Here is a 23,055-nt window from a genome sequence, read left to right on the forward strand (position 1 = left end):
GAGACGGATTTAACCGCAATGAAAAATAGGGTTAAGGACCTATTACTTGATCATCCTTCAGGAATAGTCCCACTCATGGCGCAGTGGTTTCTCCAGGGGACGCTGATTGGCGAGATATATGTCATTTGAGAGTGTCAGTACTGCCACCAAGAGTTTGGGAACGGGCCAAAATTCGAGCGGCTTGGCCAGCCGATGATCCCCAGGCCGCCAGGGCATTACCGGCCCCACTGGGCCAGCAACAGTGGGCCACCTTAAAGGCCCTACTGTTGACAAGCATCGACCACGAGCTAGCGCCGCCTGGAGGACCAGATTGGGGAAAAATTGGGAACATTAAACAAAAAGCAGGAGAATCTATCGGTGACTTTCGAGAGAGAATAGAAAAAGAAATAGCTCGATGGGGTGGACTAGGGTTAATCCAAATCGGGGACCTACCCGCTCCCCTGGTGAACAATTATCTAGTAGAAGGGCTTCGGCCAGCGCTGAAGAAACAAGTGCATGACGTCCTTTTCAGTTGGAAGGGAATGGAAACCAATGAATTATGTGCGAAACTGGAACAATGCCCAGGCTCCTCCTTGGAGGAAAAGAAGGAAATCAAGGAGGAAATGTTGCAGATGTTGGTAAGGGAAAAATTGTCCCAGCAACAATCGAAGAGAACGAAGGGGAGCAAGAAAAAGAAACAAAAGGGGGCAGAAATAATGGGAAGTGATAGTGAGAGTGGGCCGAGCGACGACGAGACACCCGCTCTGACACTACAGGCAGCCGTAATGCAAGTACCAAAGGGACCACAAGGGCCTAGTGGGCCAGGAAACCAGATGTGGGGACCACCCCAACCCCAATGGGCCGCTCCACCATATCCCGCGCCAGGTCCCCCGCCAGGCTACTGGCCGCCGCAAACACCCATGACAGGATGGGCACCGCAATAGGGACCCTCTAATATGGGCCCCACCCCATGGGCTCCCCCCAATTCAGGCGTGCCATACGGGCCTCATGCCCCAGGCCAACAAATTCCGAGGGGAGGGCAAGGGCCCCCACCACCCTACAGAGGGGGGCGAAGGCCAGGCCAACAGGGGGTTCCAGGACAGGGGCCTCAAGGGAGAGGGGCATGCTTCAAATGTGGGCAGATGGGCCACTGGAGACGGAATTGTCCAAATTGTCCAAGGGGACCACGAGGGCCCCAGGGACAGCAAGGGCCGCCATATGGAAACACCTATTGACGGGACGAATGCGGGCCGCCAAAGGAATGTCCATTGATAACGATGACCCCAGATGAAGAACCAACCTTGACCTTAGATGTAAATGGGCAGCCACTAGATTTTCTGGTGGATACGGGGGCGACCCGCAGTACTATAAATAAGGGACAATTACCTACTTTGAAACCCACACACCAGAGCGTCCAGATCCAGGGCGTTTCGGGAAAATTAGAAGCTCTCCCCGTATCAAAGGAAGCCCGAGTGATGCTCGGACCGTTAGAAGCTAAGCATGCATTTCTCATGACCACCACTGCCCCCAACTAATTTACTAGTGTTACGTGGTCCTCCCGGTGACTACCTGGTCTCGGTGACCCCCGGACCGTGAGAGGAACTCCGCCAGAAAGATTTATTATGTATGCGCTTTCGTGACGCAATCAATATGAATTCCAACCAAGAAAAAACCCCACACCAAGGATCCGGAATAATCAAGGATATATTCCCCGAGCAATCAACCATCAACAATCAGCAATCAATAGTACAAAGATGTAAACTCATCTATCTATAATTCCACTAATCTCTGTGTGTATGTTTGTTTGTTTGTTTGTTTGTCTGTGACCGCTGTTTCTCGACAACTACCGGTCCGATATACTTGAAACTTGCCAGGTATATTGCTGGGGACCCGAGGATGTGCCTTTTCAAGGTTTCATATTAATCGGACAATTACTTACCGAGCTATGTCCAAAAAACGATTCGACCAATCAGAGAGCAGCGAGCTATCGCGTGTGCCGAACGTGGCGAACACACTCTGCCTCGGATGGCACATTTGAGAGCGTATTCATTTATTTCACGTTGGCAAACTATGTTGCCGTTAAACTATGTTTTAAAACTAATTAAAACTAATTTGCGATTCATCGTAACTGCGATTTGCGACCTTCCGGACAGTCAAATGAGGACGTCACTTCCGGACTTACGTAGCGGCTAGCGGGCGCCATTTGGAGGAGCTGGGAGGACTCAGTCGTGATAGAGTGAGCCTGAGTGAGTATATCAAGACAAGAACAAGATCTAGAAGGAGGTATGTACGGTGCGATTCATATAATATATTGTTTAGTTATTATCGTCGATGAGGAATTTGGGGGCCCGATTAACTGCAGCGCCATCCGAGCTGCGGCGTCGGGACGATACATTCATTGTACGGTAACATCACGCACTTACGGGCACGTCCTATATATATAGTACGGGCATGCCCTAGTCTACATTAACTCTAAGATGGCCATCTTATACATTCCTCACGTGAGCCCCACTCCCGACTCCCTCCGTGGTCAATGTCTCTCACAATGTCTCCGTACTCCTGTAGTTCGATCTCCGCACGTGGGCGGTTGAACGGACCCTTCCTGACGTGCTTTCACCGGGCACGTCCCGTACCGGGAACAACGGCTGCAGCGCGCACCTCCTGGCCAAGCAAAGCGGGTAATGTAAAGCAGGCAAAGCAACACGCGGCTTGCCCAGCGCGCGCGGCCCAAGGTGCGACCCGTACGCGGCCTTGTAGACGGCGAGGCGAACTGTGCCAGCTGCTTGGTTCCGTGCACGAACCCACAGTGACTTGACGTGTCAAAGGGTAGTTACACATCCCGGTAACTCCTCTCGCCAGACTGGCTTTGAAACGCCGATTCTCTTACGTTGCTCAATCGATACCGCTCGCGTCCGAGCTTGGCGAGGAAGAAGAAGAATCGTCGCGTCTCCAGGACCTCGTGTCTTTTCTTCTTCCGTTTCCGGTCTCCTTTTTCCCAGAAGGGCTCCTGACCCTTTAATCACAACAACCTTTAATCGACTACACATTGATAAGCAAAGCCCTGAATAGTAATTCTCATACATTCACATAAATATGTAACACTAGGAAGGGATTTGCTCTGCCGATTGGGATGCAATATAGCGTGTACCGAGGAAGGCGTATACGTTGACGTAGGAGAATCGAACCGAGATTTGTTAATGATGGCATTACAGCGAGCCGGCTCCACCGTATATTGGTGGCGGTTGGAGGAGGGGGCTTCAGCAACATGGACCCATGTGATTGACATGGTCGGAGCAAAGACACAAGAAATTCGCGATTGGCTAGAAGTACACCACATAGCTACTAAGTTGAAATACGACCCACCGCACTGCACCGCATGTTACGACGCGACTGGGAGCGATGATTACTATTTAGACATGGCTGTGGAGGCAATAGGGAAAACTTCTGACCTCCAATTATCACACATATGGATTGGCCGAGAGGGAATCGGAATTGCGGTAACCTTGTCGCCGCGCCAGAGAACAAAGGCTAAGTACCCCGAGGGGGTGGTAGCGCATGTTACCCTTAGCACCGCTAGGGGGTGGCCACCTGAGAGCATTGGATGGATGATGGGCCGGCTGCGAAAAACGCCAGTAAGGTGTCGATATGATGTTGAACACCGAACGGTCCATGTGTTGGACAACAATGAAGGGTTCGTGATCGATTTGGCACCACATGAAAGACGAGTCAAATTTGAGATGGTGGAATTACCACCCAAAGCGGCACACATGGTTAGAGCAGTCCCCACGCCCCCAGGGGACTCCGATGGGTTGCTCGACACCGTCACCCCATCACTATGGGCGCAACACGAGAACGAGGTGGGCCGCATTAGGGACGCACCCCCCCTGGTGATTCCGATTAAAGAAGGGTTACCTTTACCACACATTCGGCAGTACCCACTTCAGCATGAGGCCGACGCAGGCATTTTCCCGGTGATAGAATCACTCGTACAGCAGGGGATAATAATCGAGGCCAACAGCCCATGTAACACCCCAGTTTTTCCAGTGCCAAAACCAATGACAGGAAAATGGCGATTTGTGCAAGATTTGCGGGAAATTAACAAAATAATTCAGGGCATTCACCCGGTTGTACCAAATGCGGAAGTTCTCATGACTTCCATCCCGCCGGAAGCCACACATTTTCAGTCATAGATTTGTGTTGCGCCTTCTTTTCAGTACCAATAGCTCCAGAGTCGCAGTATCTCTTCGCTTTCACCTTTAGAGGGCGACAATTCACCTGGACAGTGCTTCCACAGGGTTTCGCAGATAGCCCCACCTTGTTTTCACGGGCGCTGCATCGCGACCTCACGGACGTCCAGTTGGTAGGCGGCTCGGTGCTATTGCAGTACATCGACGACATTGATTTGCTCTCCATCCAAGGCAGCTTGCGAGATGGATTCACTAGCGCTATTGAATGCGCTGGCCGAGAAAGGCCACAAGGTAGGCCGGAAGAAATTGCAGTTTGTGCGGGAAATAGTTACGTATTTGGGACATGCGATTTCACACAGGAAACGCGAGCTCGACGCGAGCCGGGTTACTGCCATCATGGAAGCCCCGTTACCATGCACACAAAGGGAGGTGTTGTGATTTTTGGGAATGGCAGGGTACTGTCGCACATGGATAATTGACTATGCGTTGCTAGCTAAACCTCTGTATGATGCGACGAAAAACAACCAGCCACAGATGGTGGACTGGACCGATGATCACATTCACTGCTACGAAGGGCTCAAATGAGCCTTAGTGACGGCCCCAACTTTGGGCCTTCCCGACTATAAGAAGCCCTTCACGCTTTTCACCCATGCAGTAGGGGGATTCGCACAATCCGTGTTAACTCAGACCCATGGAGATAAGGAACGTCCGGTAGCCTATTTCAGCAAAAAACATGATGCGGTAGAACAAGGCTTTCCGCTGTGCTTACAAGCCGTGGCGGCTGCCCGATACGCGGTCGCCGACATAGTGATGGGACATGCGGTCCTTTTACAGGTACCGCATTGCGTTCATACGCTACTACAGCAGCGAAATACACAGCACATTACAGCCACTCGGCTGATGCAATACGAAACTGCATTGATTATGGCACCTAATGTAACGGTGAAGCGGTGCACTATTCTTAACCCAGCAACACTTTTGCCAACAGAGGAGGAAGGGGACCCGCACGTTTGTACAGATGTGGTCCAATTCATATCGACTGTAAGGCCTGATTTGCAGGACACTCCGCTACAAGAAGCCGACCACACCTATTACGTCGATGGATCAGCCAAACGGGCATGGGACGGATCCCTGTTATCCGGGTATGCAGTATGCTCGGATACGGAGACGGTCGAAAGCAGCCGCCTTCCGCCCACCTGGTCAGCACAGCAGGCCGAACTGTACGCGCTCACAAGGGCGTGCGAAGTAAGCGAGGAAAAGGCAGTCACTATTTATACTGACTCGGCGTACGCGCACGGAGTGGTCCACTATAAAGGGGCCATATGGAAAATGAGAGGGTTCCTCACTTCGGCGGGAGCACTCATCAAAAATGGGGACTTAGTGCGAAATCTGCTTCATAGTATTATGCCACCACGCGAAATAGCTGTAGTTAAATGCCGAGGTCACCAGCGTACAGACGACACAGTGGCGCGCGGAAACGCCCGAGCCGACGAGGCAGCAGGACAAGCGGCAAACCAACAGGTTGGGTACAATATGCCGGTAGTTACGCGCAAACAGGGCGCCAAGGCGACCGCCCAGGCGGACGTCCCGACACCCGCACCTACAGGAGCCGATGTAATACAGTTACAAGCCGCGGCCTCAAACGTAGAACATCAAGATTGGATTAAATTGGGGGCTCAGCGCCCCGCGGAAGGACAGATGTGGAAAATTAACGGCAAACCCGTGGCACCACGAGCGTTATTGCCATGGTTGGCACGCATGGCTCATCAAAATGGCCATGTGTGCCCATAGGGGGGTAATGAGGCAGATTCTTTCCACCTGGGCGGCGCCAGGTCTTTCGGCTGTGGTTACCATGGTCTGTCGCTCATGCGCCATATGCCAACATCATAATAGGGGGGCTCCCCCCAGGCACCGCCACAACGCGGGCCATGCTCCTCCGGTCGGGCCGTTCTGTCATATCCAGTTCGATTTTTTAAATTTACCGCCTTGTATGTCTTTTAGACATGTGCTGGTAGTGGTGGACATGTTCACCAAATGGGTGGAGGCCTACCCTTGCGTCAAAGCTGACGCTACAACGGTGGCCAAGTGCCTTTTGCGGCACTTCATATGTCGGTTCGGCGTCCCGCAGAAAGTGTCATCCGACCAGGGCGGGCACTTTACAGGGGACGTCATCAAGGCCATGTTAAAAGCCTTGGGGGCAATACAATCGTTCCACTGCGTTTACCACCCCCAGTCAGCGGGACTTGTAGAACGAACGAACGGCACACTGAAAGGTAAGTTGGCCAAGATTTGCGCCGAGACAGGCCTCAAGTGGCCGGAGACCCTTCCGCTAGCGCTAATGAGCGTGCGTTCCACCCCTGGGCGTACCACTGGTCTCTCTCCGCACGAGATACTGATGGGACGGCCCATGAGCTTGCCGGTATCCGCGCCAGTGGATATGGCAGCACTTGAATTACCTATCATGGATGACATGCTTTTAAAATTTTGCATAGGTCTGTCCCATGTGGCGCGCAGCATACACGAACGAGTTCGGGAGGCCCTGCCAGAGCCAACGAGCAAGCCCATCCACACCTTCGAGGCAGGAGATTACGTGCTGGTGAAGCATTTCACCCGTAAGACTGCGCTGGAACCAAGGTGGACGGGACCGTTCCAGGTTCTCCTAACCACACCAACAGCGGTGTTTTGTGAGGGCAAGTCGTCCTGGGTACATGCCACGCATTGTAAGTTGGCCATACCCACAGACACTGACACAGACACCGACACCATAAACGTACCACCACAGATCGAGGATGCCGCTCCACCGCCTGTTGGGGGTGGCGATCATACTTAGTTTAATATACCTTGCCAGTACAAACCCGACCCCCCTAGACCCCGAGTCTAAGGTCCACCGGCAGAGCGTTAACTGGGGTCAGAGGATAAACATACCCTGCTGCCACGTAAAGGGTAACGCATGGATGTGGATAATGTGGAGGGCAGTACACATAGGCTCAAATGGAAGGAAGTCAGGTTTCGCCGCCCTCACTCGTAGGAAGGAAGCACCACGGAAAGGCATTACACCAATAGTAGCCAAGGCCAGAGCAGGTTACAAATGCGGAAAAGGCTCAAACAATTTAACCACGGACGCGTTACTGGACAGCAACACCACCCTGATATTACAATGTGAATTTATGACTTCACATAGTTTTCCCTACTCCTACAAGCCACCATGCGTCTCACACGTGCTGACACCATACCCACGGATAGAAAGTAAGAAAAAGCCAAAGGAAAACACGTATTGGACAGTGACCCACGCAATGGCAAAGGTACAAAACCGATCACGTTGTTGGATGTGTATGCATTTTCCCCACACCAGTACTACAGGAATAGATATGGTAGTACTGCCCCTGTCCCTACGAGATATGTGCTCAGGACCCTTACGTACTCCATGTCTGACCACAACCTTGGAGTTGATGGGCCCAAAGCACCCAGCAGTGTGTTCCCGTGAGTTTCGATATACCCCACCCATTAAGCAGGCTTTGTTAGACAAAACACCAGACCCAGTCTGGGTGACGGAGCAAAAGGGACGGCTGTGTCTTATAGGAAAGGGACACGTCCAGATGGGAACCTTGGAATGCACAGCCGTCCTGCCATCTGCCATCTGCCATCTGCCACCTGCCATCCGACAATCTGCCGCCCGGTATAACAGCGCAACAAAAGGGAGGTACCCTTAGAATAACGATAGATGACCAGGCCCAGCATAATGTAACGAGGCTAACAGTGTCTTGGGGAGCACCAAACGCCACTCGCTTCGAAATTAGTAAATGCATGGCCTCTGCCCTTATCCCACCCCATGGAGTAATGTTTATTTGCGGAAACAAGGCGTATCCATACCTGCCCGAAAATTGGGGAGGGACTTGTTATCTAGGGTCCATCTTCCCCAAGGTAAAATTGGTAGACTATTTTAACGAAACAGGGTATACCCACATCCACGAGAGGAATAAACGATTCTCTCTTTGGAACCCGGATGGAACAGTAAAATTGGACGGACGTTGGTGGCAGGTTCTGAATAGTTAGCGAATAGATAGCCTTGCATTAGTACTGGAGTAAATTGGAAACGAAATCCGAATCGCAGAACTACAAGTAGAAGACGAACTAGTGCACATGCGAACTATGGTGATGCAGAATCGCGTGGCGTTAGATATGTTGTTGGCAGAAAAGGGAGGAGTATGCGGGGTAATCGATGGAAAATGCTGCACATACATCCCGGATCACTCGGAAGGAATAGAGGCCTCAATCACCCGGCTTAAGGCCGCTACCCAGGATCTAACGGATAGCCGAAGGGGGAGGGAAGTGGCCAATAATGTATGGTCCAGAATAGCGGCCTGGTTCCGAGGATGGACGGGAATCATTGTAAAATGGCTGTTGACAGGCCTGGCCATAATCGTGGGAATCGTACTCACCCTGGTTATAATGAAATCCCTAATCATGATTTGTGTGAGAAAATGTTTCACAGGATGGTCCACATCACCCGCTGCTACCGAGATGTTTCTCTCACTACATGGGAAGGATCCAAAGGCCCTCGGTGAACCGGCCAACTCCACCATCTCATGGCAAGATTCGGACGCCCACAATTGAGTTGATGGCCTGGACGTTTCTTGGCAAGAGGATGTGGCTTTGGAGGTCTACGATTCCTGGCATGGCTCCAATGAGCATGCCAACGCATGGGATTCTGACGATGACTATGACTTTAGATCTCTTTGGGATTCCTTTGATTTGAGTAGTGTAGGTTCCTTTAAGAGCTATTGCTATTATGCAAGTAGTGAGGAGCGATTGGCAAACATATATCCGGGATATCCGGGAGAACCACCTTCACCACCACCTTCACCACCTGAAGCACGCAATTTGGGGTCACCTCAGTGCAAGGCACCCGACACTATGTATACTGACGCTGATTCAGACTATGTGGAGATGGAGATTTGTGATAACGAATGTGCCACCTTCTCTCCCGCAGAACAATCACATGTACAAGGCTTGATGGCATTGGACGTCGATTGTTTGCCCTGATTCGCGAGGATCGCACCTGCATAAGGAGCGCCCCTCATCAGGCCGGCGACTGGGTCGCACCTACGTTGGCTCAAGGGTGGACTCGGAACCCGGCCGGGCCTCAGCTATCTCCTAACCAGGGGTCTTCATCGCGAATTATGGCTAACAATATGCGTTAAATGTCGGACAGCCACAACCAGGGGCCGGTTTCCATCCCGGAGCACGCGTGACGCATTGCGCGCCTGGCATGTGACTGGGGGGCACTGGCCTGCTGGGGTTTATACATTGTCTTTTCGAGGTGTTGTCGTAAAGGCAAAAGAGAGGTGATGTCGGTCGGGGTTTAAACCCCATGCACCATGTGGATCAGAACATTTGAAATATATATAATTGTGGCTTTTCTGTGGCTTGCTTTTACACACAGCTGGATTTGGCAGCTGAAAAACATGTTGCTCACGGCGCTTGGAAAACCGGCCTTGGAGATCTCTTTAAACTTGTGCCAGATTGAGAGAAGAACCCCCAGCCGACGTGCAGGGAAAGCATGTTGACAAGTTGTTTCCTTTACAAAAGTGGATGATTCACCATATAATTCTTGTTGCCTGCAAGTTAAAGGGTATTGTTACTCTTGAATAGAAAGGATCTCATAATATATCCTTTGATTTTATGTACTCAATCATTTAACCCACTGATTAATGCTTTAGTGCCAAGTGAACAACTATACTCTATTGTGAGAATACTTCCTGTAGCCTTGCCCAAGTTTGGTTTGTTTCGATGAGGGACTGAGAAGGTCAAACCTATCTTATTCCCACATCTTTGTATTCTGGGTTTGGCCCTCTGCAGGAAGGGACCATGGTGGGGGTCACTAGGGCCCATTTATTCCTTTGTCTTCAGCGGAGATTTTTTTCTGATTTTTTGGCTATATAAGAAATGCTCATTTACTTCAATTCATCAATCATCAATGTGTGTACCGCTAAACTGGGCGCCCCGTTTGCATCCCATTAGTTGTTGGATGTTAAGGATCTCACCGTGTCTTCCACAAAGAGAAGGCGAGCTATCGCCGGCACTCTGAACAAGTTGTGGCCTGGCATGCTCTTCTCCTCTGCCGTTATATACGTCCTCCTCGGCATCTTTTTCCAGAAGAGCCCTGTCTCGTCACAGTTGAAGATTTGCTGGGGGATGTATCGTTCGGCTTCTATCAGTTCGGCAAAAGTTATAATAAAATCTTCAGCTGCCTTCACATCCGAGCTTGCTGCCTCACCAAGTCGACAACACGCACACCTCGCTCATGTTTTTCGACGATTGCGTGTTTTATATCCAAGCACATCATCCTCTTCTTCTTCTCAGTACTGCCCTTGGCACTCAATTACTTAGGACCCATGGTTAAAACTAAGAAATTTTCCAAAATAACCAAAATGCGAAAACAAAACACCAGCGATATACGGCAGATATGCTTGCATGGCAAGATAACCACGTGACCGGAACCCACCTAGTGGCGGGTGGCGTAAGCTCCAAAATAACCAACATGCGAAAACAAAACAGCAGCGATATACGGCAGATATGCTTGCACGGCAAGATAACCACGTGACCGGAACCCACCTGGTGGCGGGTGGCGTAAGCTCCAAAATAACCAACATGCGAAAACAAAACAGCAGCGATATACGGCAGATATGCTTGCACGGCAAGATAACCATGTGACCGGAACCCACCTGGTGGCGGGTGGCGTAAGCTCGTAACTCAGATCTCGGCTCGCATCTCAAAGCAATAAACCGCCCGAGCGACGGCTCGTATCTCGGAAAACTCGTAAGTTGGTGCACTCGTAAGTCAAGGTTCCACTGTATGTATGTGTATGGGTGTGTGTGTGTGTGTGTGTGTGTGTGTGTGTGTGTGTGTGTGTGTGTGTGTGTGTGTGTGTGTGTGTGTGTGTGTATATATATATATATATATATATATATATATATATATATATATATATATATATATATATATATATATTCCGTTGAACTTGGGGCCGACTCAGAAGAAGACCTTTGTTGGTCGAAAGCTTGTCGAATTAAAGATCGAAGCCCTGAAGCTACGTCCGCGTCTTATTCAATCTCCCGATTATATATATACTAGCGGGGTCACCCGTGGGAATCCCACGGGCATGGATGTGTGTGACATTTCGACATATTGAGTTATATGCTGCACATTCATTTTTACAAAATGGTTACTGGCAAGTCATCAGATCCAGAAATGGTGTGAATTTAGTTATTTCACATAATATGTGACCCCTCACTCCTCTCCACCTGACACTCTCCTGTCTCCACCTGACACTCTCCTGTCTCCACCTGACACTCTCCTCTCTCCACCTAGCACTCCTCTCCTCTCCAAACCCTCACATCCCTCTCCTTTCCAATCCCTCACCTCTCCAATCCCTCACACTCCTCTCCTCTCCAATCCTTCACACGCCTCTCCAATCGCGCCTCACACTCCTCTCCAATCGCGCCTCACACTCCTCTCCAATCGCGCCTCACACTCCTCTCCAATCGTGCCTCACACTCCTCTCCAATCGTGCCTCACACTCCCCTCCAATCACTCCTCTCCAATCGTGCCTCACACTCCTCTCCAATCACGCCTCACACTCCTCTCCAATCGTGCCTCACACTCCTCTCCAATCGCGCCTCACACTCCTCTCCAATCGCGCCTCACTCGCCTCTCCAATCGGCTTTCCCCGTCTCGTTTCTCTCCTTTTTCTCCCGTCTCGTTCTTTTTCTTGCTCCAAATCGGCCCGTCGGAATCGGAAATCGGCCCGTCTCGCCCGTCGGCCCGTCGGAATCGGAAATCGGCCCGTCTTGCTTTTGTGCTTGTGCGTAAATAAATTGTGTTCATGACACCATTTCTGGTGTTGGGCTAGCGGCTAGGGTGCCGGCTTAGGATCCTGGGTTCGAATCTCGGTCGATCGCCGAATTAATGCCAGGGGGGTTGACTCAGCCTGTCATCCTTCCGAGGTCGGCTAATTGAGTACCAGTTCACTGGTAATTCCCTGTTTGTCGTTGAAGGCGGCAAAAAGGGTTGGCGTCAGGAAGGGCATCCGGCCGTAAAACATTGCTTCAAAAAGGGGACAAAAAAACAACAACTACCACGGTCCCCGAAAAGGCCAACCCCCGCTTTGCGGGGAAAAATGGCCTCTAAACGGTGGTTTTTACACCATTTCTGGATCTGATGACTTGCCAGTAACCATTTTGTAAAAATGAATGTGCAGCATCTAACTCAATATGTCGAAATGTCACACACATCCATGCCCGTGGGATTCCCACGGGTGACCCCGCAAGTTTGCATTGACGTTCGTCGATGGACTCGTTCGCCCGTCTCATTCGTTTTCTTGCTGCATCCTGTTCAAGTCTGCGTTCTTCATCGATCGTCTCATTCATTTTGGAAATAGAAGTTTCCACGCAGCGCATGAATTGTCACGATCCTCAAGAGGAATTTGTCTCGTAATCATCAAATGATAAATGGCAAGTAAATTATATTGTGGAAAATTAAAGATTTCAAATAAACCTATTTAAAGTGTATTCGCACATAACTAATTTTAAAAAACGAAGAAATATCTCTCGGTAATTTCCTGAAACATATTTTACTTCCGGCTAATAATGTTGAATTAAATAAAAACGAAGAAATATATGTCGGCATCATTGTTGACGTTTTTGTGACGACTGTCATCAAACGAAAAAGTAATATATCTTAACGGAAAAGCAAAAGCGAATTTTTAATATATATCGACACGTTGCCGTCGGTGTCATGTTGGGCGGTGTATGATACACCATGACGCGATTTTTAAAAATATATCTCTGCATTTTCCCGCGTGTGTGGAATGTTCTCAATTATTGCTGACACCGAGTCCAAAACCATCGATAAAAATGAAATCATATGGTGAGTTAGATTGGAGATAAAGGCGTGAGAGAGACTCAATGGCCTTGAAGTTGAAGTTACAGGCGTTTGAGAATTCATTTCGTTCTATAAACGGCAACTTTCATTGGATTTCCTTCCCGTTTTTTTTCAACCGAGTCGAAAACTATGTTAGCGACTGTGAAAAATGAAATGATATATCGAATTTTTAATATGTATCGACACGTTGCCGTCGGTGTCATGTTAGGCGGTGTATGATACACCATGACGCGATTTTAAAAAATATATCTGCATTTTCCCGCGTGTGTGGAATGTTCTCAATTATTGCTGACACCGACTCTAAAACCATCGATAAAAATGAAATCATATGGTGAGTTAGATTGGAGATAAAGGCGTGAGAGAGACTCAATGGCCTTGAAGTTACAGGCATTTGAGAATTCATTTCGTTCTATAAACGGCAACTTTCATCGGATTTTCTTCTCGTTTTTTTTCAACCGAGTCTAAAACTATGTTAGCGACTGTGAAAAATGAAATGATATATCGAATTTAAAATAGATATCGACACATTGCCGTCGGTGTCATGTTGGGCGGTGTATGATACACCATGACGCGATTTTAAAAAATACATCTCTGCATTTTCCCGCGTGTGTGGAATGTTTGTGGAAAATTAAAGATTTCAAATAAACCTATTTAAAGTGTATGCGCACATAACTAATAAAAAAAACGAAGAAATATCTCTCGGTAATTTCCTGAAACATATTTTACTTCCGGCTAATATGTTGAATGAAATAAAAACGAAGAAATATATGTCGGCATCATTGTTGACGTTTTTGTGACGACTATCATCAAACGAAATAGTAATATATCATAACGGAAAAGCAAAAGCGAATTTTTAATATATATCGACACATTGCCGGCGGTGTCATGTTGGGCGGTGTATGATACACCATGACGCGATTTAAAAAAATATATCTCTGCATTTTCCCGCGTGTGTGGATTGTTCTCAATTATTGCTGACACCGAGTCTAAAAGTAAAACCATCGATAAAAATGAAATCATATGGTGAGTTAGATTGGAGATAAAGGCGTGAGAGAGACTCAATGGCCTTGAAGTTACAGGCCTTTGAGAATTCATTTCGTTCTATAAACGGCAACTTTCATCGGATTTTCTTCCCGTTTTTTTTCAACCGAGTCTAAAACTATGTTAGCGACTGTGAAAAATGAAATGATTTATCGAATTTGATTTGAAATAAAACTGGGGGAGAGCAAGACACCACGGGCCTACAAAACAGGACTCAAAGCTATGCGAGTTAATAAAATGGTGGATATTTGTTTATAGCCACTCCCAGAATGGGTGGAGCTATGGGTGGAGCTACTCTGCAAACCGAGTAAGCCACACCCCGGACAGACACCCAACAGATAGACAGACAGACAGACAGAATCATCTACGGCTATTATAATATAGATATATATATATATATATATATATATATATATATATATATATATATATATATATATATATATATATATATATATATATACATATATATATATATATATATATATATATATATATATATATATATATACATATATATATATATATATATATATATATATATATATTGTTGCGAATATGGAATTTGGCCTCCATATCCGCTTGTAAATATTCCCCTATTTCCCCAATACTCCCCAACTATCCCCAATCCCCCATTCCCTAGTCCCATTGTCTGTAAACAACACTCTGTAGAACCGACCTCCCCCTTTTCCCCCATTAAATGTCGTGCCCAGGTCCACCGCATCTCACGTAGATAACTTTCGGACATCTTGCTAGTTATTCTTAGTCTATGTCAGTTAAGGACTCCTTTCCATTAATTCTGACTCTTCGTTGCACCAGAATGTGATTATATGGCACCAGTAGTGAGTTTAGGACCTTCCCATACCTCCTTCCATCTTCTTCCCCAAACAACAACAACAACAACAACTACAGCTACAACAACAACTACAACCACGGCGCGCGGGGGGAGTGTGCGTCCTCCCACCAGCTCGGTTAGCCGCCATGACCATGCGCTCCACGGGGTTACCACGAAGGGGCTCCCTGTCAGCCCCTCGTCAAGGGCGGAGCCGGTAACCCCCCCCGCATGCACCCAATGAGAAGCAACGAGCCGATTCCATCTGGGGCGGAGCTAACGAGCCGAGGGCGTGTCACTCCCCGCCGGATATACGCAGCGACTTACCGGATGTGAGATCAGATGCGCCCCGAGCTTGAGCCTTGAGAAGACAAGAGAGCCACCTCCGAGCGCTGAGAGACCTCCTGCATCTTTTGGGGACGCGCTATCCTGTCCCTGAGCACAATTGAGGGACATGAGGGACCAAGCGGAAAGGGAAGTTAACCAAATGGGGCAGCAGATAGAGGGGGTCAGAATGGGGGTAGAAGCCAAACTGGATGCTCACAGGGAGGAAATGGAGCAGATGAGGGTGGCATCTGGGCAGGAGATGCAAGTGATGGGAGAGGAGATCAGGAGAGGAGTGAGTGAGGAGGTCGGAGGAGTGTGCGAGGAGGTGAGGCACTGTAAGGAGCGCATGGAGAAGGAGGTGAGAAAGGGGACTGTAAAATTGCAAGGTGGTATAGAGGAGTTGACGCTGGGAGTAGAACAACTGACAGTGGGACAAAAGGAGTTGGGGGACCAGGTAAAGAAGAACACAGCGGTAATAGAGGGTTTAAAATCGACACAGAAGGAGATGAAAAAGGACGTAGGGGTAATTAAAAAAGAGTGTCAGACGGTACATGAGGACCTGACGAGGAAAATGGACAAGGTGGTAGAGGTGATGGAGGTTAAAGAGCGGGAGGTGCGGGAGCACATATAAAAAAATAAAGTGGAGTTAGAGGAAGAACTTAAAGGGGCGCACGAAGAGATGAAGGAGGTGAAGCAGAAATTAGAAGAAGTGGAAGAAGGGGTGAGCGAAATTAAGAAGCGACGGAGAGGGGATAAGAAAGAGATAAAAGAGGAGATAAAAGAATTGGTCCAAAGTCTGTGTTTGGATCGTGATGATGTGCTCATTAACCGGACGAGGGATTCGCAGGTGATGGAGGAGAAGCGAAGAGGAAGAGGACCCGGTGTAAGTGGGGACCAATATGGTCGTGCGTATGATGCGCCAGGTGATTTAAGAAGCTTGGGGGTCGAGATGGACCCGGGTGTTCGTGAGAGGCCGCTGGTGAAGTGTGCGACAGGTCTGGTATGCGAAAAAGGAGGTGTGCGAGAAAGTCCGACTCTGGGGTGTGTGAGGAAAAAGTGCGTGCCAAGGAGTGAGGGTGCTGGCGAAAGTGAGTCGGTCGTAGCGCGTGTGCGAGGGAGCACATGGAAGCGCGGTGTGGTAAGTGTTACAGAGGGTGTGACGGGAGAGTGTGCGCAAGAGTGTGCGCGAGAAAGGTGTGTGACGGACAGGTGCATGGGGAGAGAGTGCGCTGTCAAAGGCAAGGAAGAATGCATGCCTGTGGTGAGTGTTACAGAGGGTGTGACGGGAGAGTGTGCGCAAGAGTGTGCGCGAGAAAGGTGTGTAACGGACAGGTGCCTGAGGAAAGAGTGCGCTGTCAAGAGTAAGGGTGAGTGCGCTGTCAAGAATGGTGGTGAGAGTAGTACGAGTGACAAGGAGAGTGAGTTGGTTGTGACAGGTGAGCGAGGATGTACACCTGGGATGGAAGGATGCACACCTGGAATGGTAGAGCGTGAGTGGGAATGCACGCTGGAATTGGTAGTGAGGCACGTGGTAGGATGTGCGAGTAAGAGCACACCTGTGATTGTCACAGAGGAGGTGACCGAGGAGGGGGTGCGAAGAGGTGTGTTGGTGAGGTGTGCTACCAACGAATGTGTGCCAAAGTGTTCGGTGGTCAGGTGTGTGACCAGGGCTGTGAGTAGAATGGGAGTACCTGGGTGTGTAAGGAAAGGTACGAGGAGCATGGAGACGGCTGCATGTATGAGCAAGAAAGGGGTAGCGTATGCTTGTCAGAATCCAGGTGAAGCATCGACGGTAACCAGGTTAGAGGTTAGGTCGACTTTTAGCCGAAGCGGGCCCTCGGTGCGTGCCGGGCCTCGCTTTGAACGGCCGCGTCCGTGCTCCACTAGGCGGAGCTGGCAGCCCGATAGAAAGGGTCGTCATGGCGACCACTTTTTGGTGAGACGTGCCGGCAGGTCGAGAGCGGGACATTGGATGGCTCCGTGCCGAGATGGTGCGTGGGATCTCGGCACGGGTAAGCCCCCGTCCCTGCACCGAATGCCGGACGCATCCAGCCGCTGGCACAGAACAACCCGCATTCATGGCTTGGCTTTACGAAGCCGGGCTTTGGATAGGAGTTGGCGCACCGAGAGGCATTCGTGAGTAGACTGGGTGATGAGGTTAGTGTTTTGGACCCAAAATTAGAGAAAAACAAAATTTGATGATTGGCAAGGGATTGGCAGTAGTGATTGGCAGATGATGGGTAGTGATTGGCAAATTTTTGATTTGTTGAAATTTGATGTGCAAAATTGGTAGTGAGAGACCCCCGATGTGGTGGGATGGCAAATCCACCATCCTTCCCATGGTGGGGGCAAAGGAGCAATAGCTTATGGGGTGTATGGCAGTGAAAACTAGCCCGGGTGGGTTAGGTTATATTGTAGGGATCTAGAAAGATGACATTAGGTGACGTTAAGTTTAGTTAGTGACTGATACCTGTAGTGGGGACGCAGGTAGATTAGTATGGATGATAATGACGTGGGAGCGCAATAGTTTAAAGGGACGACTGGGAAGTGCAAGTTTCAGAAGGGAGTAGTTAGCTGAGATGATGCCGTGTGTGTGAGAATTGAACAGGTGTGATTGCACAGGTGTGCAACTGGACAGGTGTGTGGAGCCGTGTATGAGTAGTGAGTGTTGTGGATCAGCGCGAATGCGCTTGGGGAGAGAAGGGTGCAGGTGGCACCAGGTGTGAGAGCACAGGTGTGCAAGTACAGGTGTGTGGAGAGAGTTGGAGTAAGTGGTACGGAGTGGTGTGCATGGTGCGAAGGTGTGGATGGGGGAAGAGTGGACCCTTTTCACGAGTACCCGGGGCGGGTAGTGTAAGTGTTAGGTAGAGGGTACAGGTAAATTGTGGTTGGATATTGGCATCTGTGGTGCGGGTGACAGAATGGTATTGTGAATGGGTGCATTAGTGTTGTGGAAATGGCTGGGCGTGTAGCCTGTTAGTGTGTGTAGTTGGTTGGGCACTCCACCACTGTGAGGATGTCGGCCAGGTGAGGCCGCAGGTGGGCTCTGGGAGCCGGTAGTTGTGAGTGGGTGCCTGAGGATCCCGGGTGTGGATCGGGCAGCCCAGTGCCAGAGAGGGCACCGAGTGGGGAGAGCGCCAGAGGGCCTTCCCCAGGTAGTTAGGTTAGGGTAAGGAGCAGGTAAGCTCGGAGGCAACTGCAGTGGTGGAGGTGTGCAGGTGGGTAGACCCGCTGGGAGAGGTACACGTCACAGCCCGGAAATTGTGCGAGGGCACCGGGAGATGAATCGGGGGAGTGAGACCCCAAATTGAAAAGCACCACAGTTTGGCCAATGGGAATTGGTTTTTAGAACCCATAGTGTAAGAGGGCCAATGGTTTGGCCGGAGAAAGACCCCGGGTAGTGTAAAGTTGTTAAAGTCATTTAGGAGATAGTTAGGATTGATGAACCTGTCGCACCATACGCAGCCACTTACCTGTGGTGATGATGATGACTCCACACCTGTGTTTTCTTTGTTTTGTTGCAGGAAATGAGATTGCTGTGGATTTGTGAGACGCATCACGACGTGGATGAGACATTGGGGTGATTCCATCTCTCCCTCCCTAGGAGGGACTGATGATGAATTGGTAATGGCAAATTTTGATGTTCAGTTGGAGATGGCAAATTTTGATGAAAGTTGAAAATGGCAAATTTGATTGGTTAGGAGGGAGAGAAGACGAATTTGGTTTATGGGAGGAACGGGGAAGACAGTAGGGATGTTTGTTGATTTGTAAAGTAGATGTTTATGGGTAGTGTTGTGTTTTGTGGATACAGTAAGGGGTAAGGGAGGGGCCATGTAGGTTACCTGGTGGGGGGGGGCGTACGATAGGAACGTACCTGTCTCACCTGGTTCCCATGTGCCCCCAGTGTGCATCATCTTGTATTGCGTGCACTTTTGCGCCCTTACCACCTTACTCACTTGTCTGCTTCTTTTGTCTCCCACCTCCGAGGATCTGGCTTTGGGGTAGAGAGAGAGGAGAGAGAGGTGCTGGCTTCGCAGTTGTGGGCCTGCACTTTCGCTGTTTGCTGCCTGGATCGATACACCATATGGACCGCAATGTTTGTGGCCACCCACCATGGACCGCAGCTCTTTTGCGGCCAAGCACCACCCGTGGATGGACCTATGGGTCAACGTGGCACCTATGCCATGCAGGTGAACCACTTTTAGTTGACACCACTGAAGGCCACAATATAGAAATGGACGCGGTTGGCGCCTTTCTTTATTTTTTGAAAGAGGCAAGAAGGCCAAGTGCACCACACGAAGGCAAGACCAGCGGCAGAACATCGGCCGGCTGCGACACCACACAATGATTCATAAACACTTTATTGGTGCACCGGATGGTGCTCACTGTGTGATGGGGTGGTGCTTGATGCTTGGAAGGGGTGCTCTGCACATTATTAAAGGCCGTAGGCCACAGAGCACTCGTGGGTTGGTGTATCGATGCTGGCATGCGTGCTCTCTCTATGCATAACATCTGCATGTGTTCCTCCAAAAACAGGTCCTGGATCGTAATGTAAATATCAGCGTAGTCTTGTGTAAATAATGCTCCCTACCGGCTGTATGTTTAGTTTGAGGATTCTTTCCGGATTCGGTTATCCTGTGGGTGTGTTTCTGTGAGGAGAAGGGTGCAACGTCGCAGGGGGACATATTTACTCATTTGTGAATATCTGTAAAACTGTCGCACTCAGGGTAGAGTTAATAGTAGAGGGAACTACATTGCGTGCCACACTAAAGTAGGTAAAAATTTATCGGGTCGGGACGCCCCGAGGGTAGAGAAGGGTGCAGTGTTGCGAATATGGAATTTGGCCTCCATATCCGCTTGTAAATATTCCCCTATTTCCCCAATACTCCCCAACTATCCCCAATCCCCCATTCCCTAGTCCCATTGTCTGTAAACAACACTCTGTAGAACCGACCTCCCCCTTTTCCCCCATTAAATGTCGTGCCCAGGTCCACCGCATCTCACGTAGATAACTTTCGGACATCTTGCTAGTTATTCTTAGTCTATGTCAGTTAAGGACTCCTTTCCATTAATTCTGACTCTTCGTTGCACCAGAATGTGATTATATGGCACCAGTAGTGAGTTTAGGACCTTCCCATACCTCCTTCCATCTTCTTCCCCAAACAACAACAACAACAACAACTACAGCTACAACAACAACTACAACCACGGCGCGCGGGGGGAGTGTGCGTCCTCCCACCAGCTCGGTTAGCCGCCATGACCATGCGCTCCACGGGGTTACCACGAAGGGGCTCCCTGTCAGCCCCTCGTCAAGGGCGGAGCCGGTAACCCCCCCCGCATGCACCCAATGAGAAGCAACGAGCCGATTCCATCTGGGGCGGAGCTAACGAGCCGAGGGCGTGTCACTCCCCGCCGGATATACGCAGCGACTTACCGGATGTGAGATCAGATGCGCCCCGAGCTTGAGCCTTGAGAAGACAAGAGAGCCACCTCCGAGCGCTGAGAGACCTCCTGCATCTTTTGGGGACGCGCTATCCTGTCCCTGAGCACAAGGTGCACCTTGTGCTGGCCATCGAATACCTGCCTTTCCTTGCCATCAATCCCCGTGTGAGTCAGCCTTTTGTCCCGTTTATCTGTCGTCTGTTGGGGTTAATATAAGAGTGTGTTTAAGTGCCCACCTTACTATGCTGTCCCTCTTGTAGTTGTAATCTAACCTTCCGAACGAATATAACCTCCTCCGGAGGTCTTGAGAACCGTATCCCTGGTGTCGTGTCATTTTAATCCCAGCCGTGTGTCCTTTTCCTTCATTGATCTAGCGCAGCGCGATTAGTCAACGTTCGGGTATAATCGGGTAACTTGTGCAGACGTGGTCATACCAAACCGCTCGGTAAATAACATCTAAGCCGCGTCTGTAACAATATATATATATATATATATATATACATATATCGTTACCGGCAGTACTGTTACCGGCGGTACTGTTACCGGCGGTACTGTTACCGGTGGTACTGTTACCGGCAGTGAACGCTGCCTTACCGCAACTGCACTTGAAGAGCGGGAGACGATTGGGGAAAATTGAAAGGGGAGCTATCTTATTTGATTGATGCAACGTAGAGTCGACTATTGAAAACACAGCCTGACCTGAAACACATACTAATGACATAACTATTGAGAGGTCCTATGGTTCGCTACATGTTGTACATGGGACTAACTAAGGTGCAATTTTTAATTAACAGCCAATTAAGGGGAAATGTACACAGGGGTCATTTATAAGGGAATTTACTACTAAATTTACATGTGAAGGTTCTAAAAACCTTAACAATATATATACATATATATATATATATTTTTGTATATATATATATTTTTATTGTATATATATATATATATATATATATATTGCAATATTTTTATGTTATGTTATTTGTGTTATTAAGCGAATACATTTTGTTTTCAGCGACTTTTTTCCTTGTTTATATATATAATTTTTATATATTTTTTTTCCTTGCAAGCGAGCTGTTCCTTATCATCGGTTTTGATGGAGTCATATCATCGGTTTTTTCATTGTGTGCTTGTTGAATGCTCAGCCACTTGTCGAGCAATATACTGTTTAACCCTCCGGGGATCTTTGCCTGGCCGAGGGTTAACCATGACCATCACCGCCGCGCCTCGGCACAATGTACCATTTCCTGTGTGTTTTATATTTCACGGCGATGGCCCCACTTCACACAGGGGTGACAAAGGCTTCATTGGCTTGATATGGGTGGGGAGAATGGGAGAGAGAGTTAGAGGAGGGTGGGTGGGTGGGGGATAGAGAGAGAGAGGGAGAGAGGGAGAGAGGGGGGGGTGGTGGGAGAGAGAGAGAGGAGGGTGGTGGGAGAGAGAGAGGGAGGAGAGAGAGTGAGAGAGGGTGGGTGGGGGATAGAGAGTTAGAGGAGGGTGGGTGGGGGATAGAGAGTTAGAGGAGGGTGGGTGGGTGGGGGATAGAGAGTTAGAGGAGGGTGGGTGGGTGGGGGATAGAGAGTTAGAGGAGGGTGGGTGGGTGGGGGATAGAGAGGTTAGAGGAGGGTGGGTGGGTGGGGGATAGAGAGTTAGAGGAGGGTGGGTGGGTGGGGGATAGAGAGTTAGAGGAGGTGGGTGGGTGGGGGATAGAGAGAGTTAGAGGAGGGTGGGTGGGCGGGGGATAGAGAGAGTTAGAGGAGGGTGGGTGGGCGGGGGATAGAGAGAGTTAGAGGAGGGTGGGTGGGCGGGGGATAGAGAGAGTTAGAGGAGGGTGGGTGGGCGGGGGATAGAGAGAGTTAGAGGAGGGTGGGTGGGCGGGGGAGAGTGTGAGTGAGTGGAGGGGGGGGTGGGCGGGGGTGAGTGTGTGGGTGTGGTGGGGGGGGGGGAGGGGTGGATGTGTGTGGGTTTGTTGGGGGGGGGGGGGGGTAGTGAGAGTGGGTATGTTGGGGGGGGGGGGGGGATGAGTGTGTGGGTTAGTAGGGGGGGGGGGGGGGATGAGTGTGTGTGATTGTTGGGTGGGTGGGTGGGGAATTGAGAGAGGGATAGTTGGGTGGGGGGGGGGGGTTGTGTGAGTGGGTTTGTTGGGTGGGTGGGGGGGTAGAGTGTGTGTGGTTATGTTGGGGGGGGGGGGGGGAATAGTGTGAGGGAAAGTAGGGTGGGGGGGGGGGGATGAGTGTGAGGGTAGTTGGGGGGGGGGGGGGGGTAGAGTGTGTGGGTTTGTTGGGGGGGGGGGGGGGGGGTGAG

Source organism: Myxine glutinosa, chromosome 2 (genome assembly GCF_964187855.1).
Source record: "Myxine glutinosa chromosome 2, kmMyxGlut1.1, whole genome shotgun sequence".
Lineage (NCBI taxonomy): Eukaryota > Metazoa > Chordata > Myxini > Myxiniformes > Myxinidae > Myxine > Myxine glutinosa.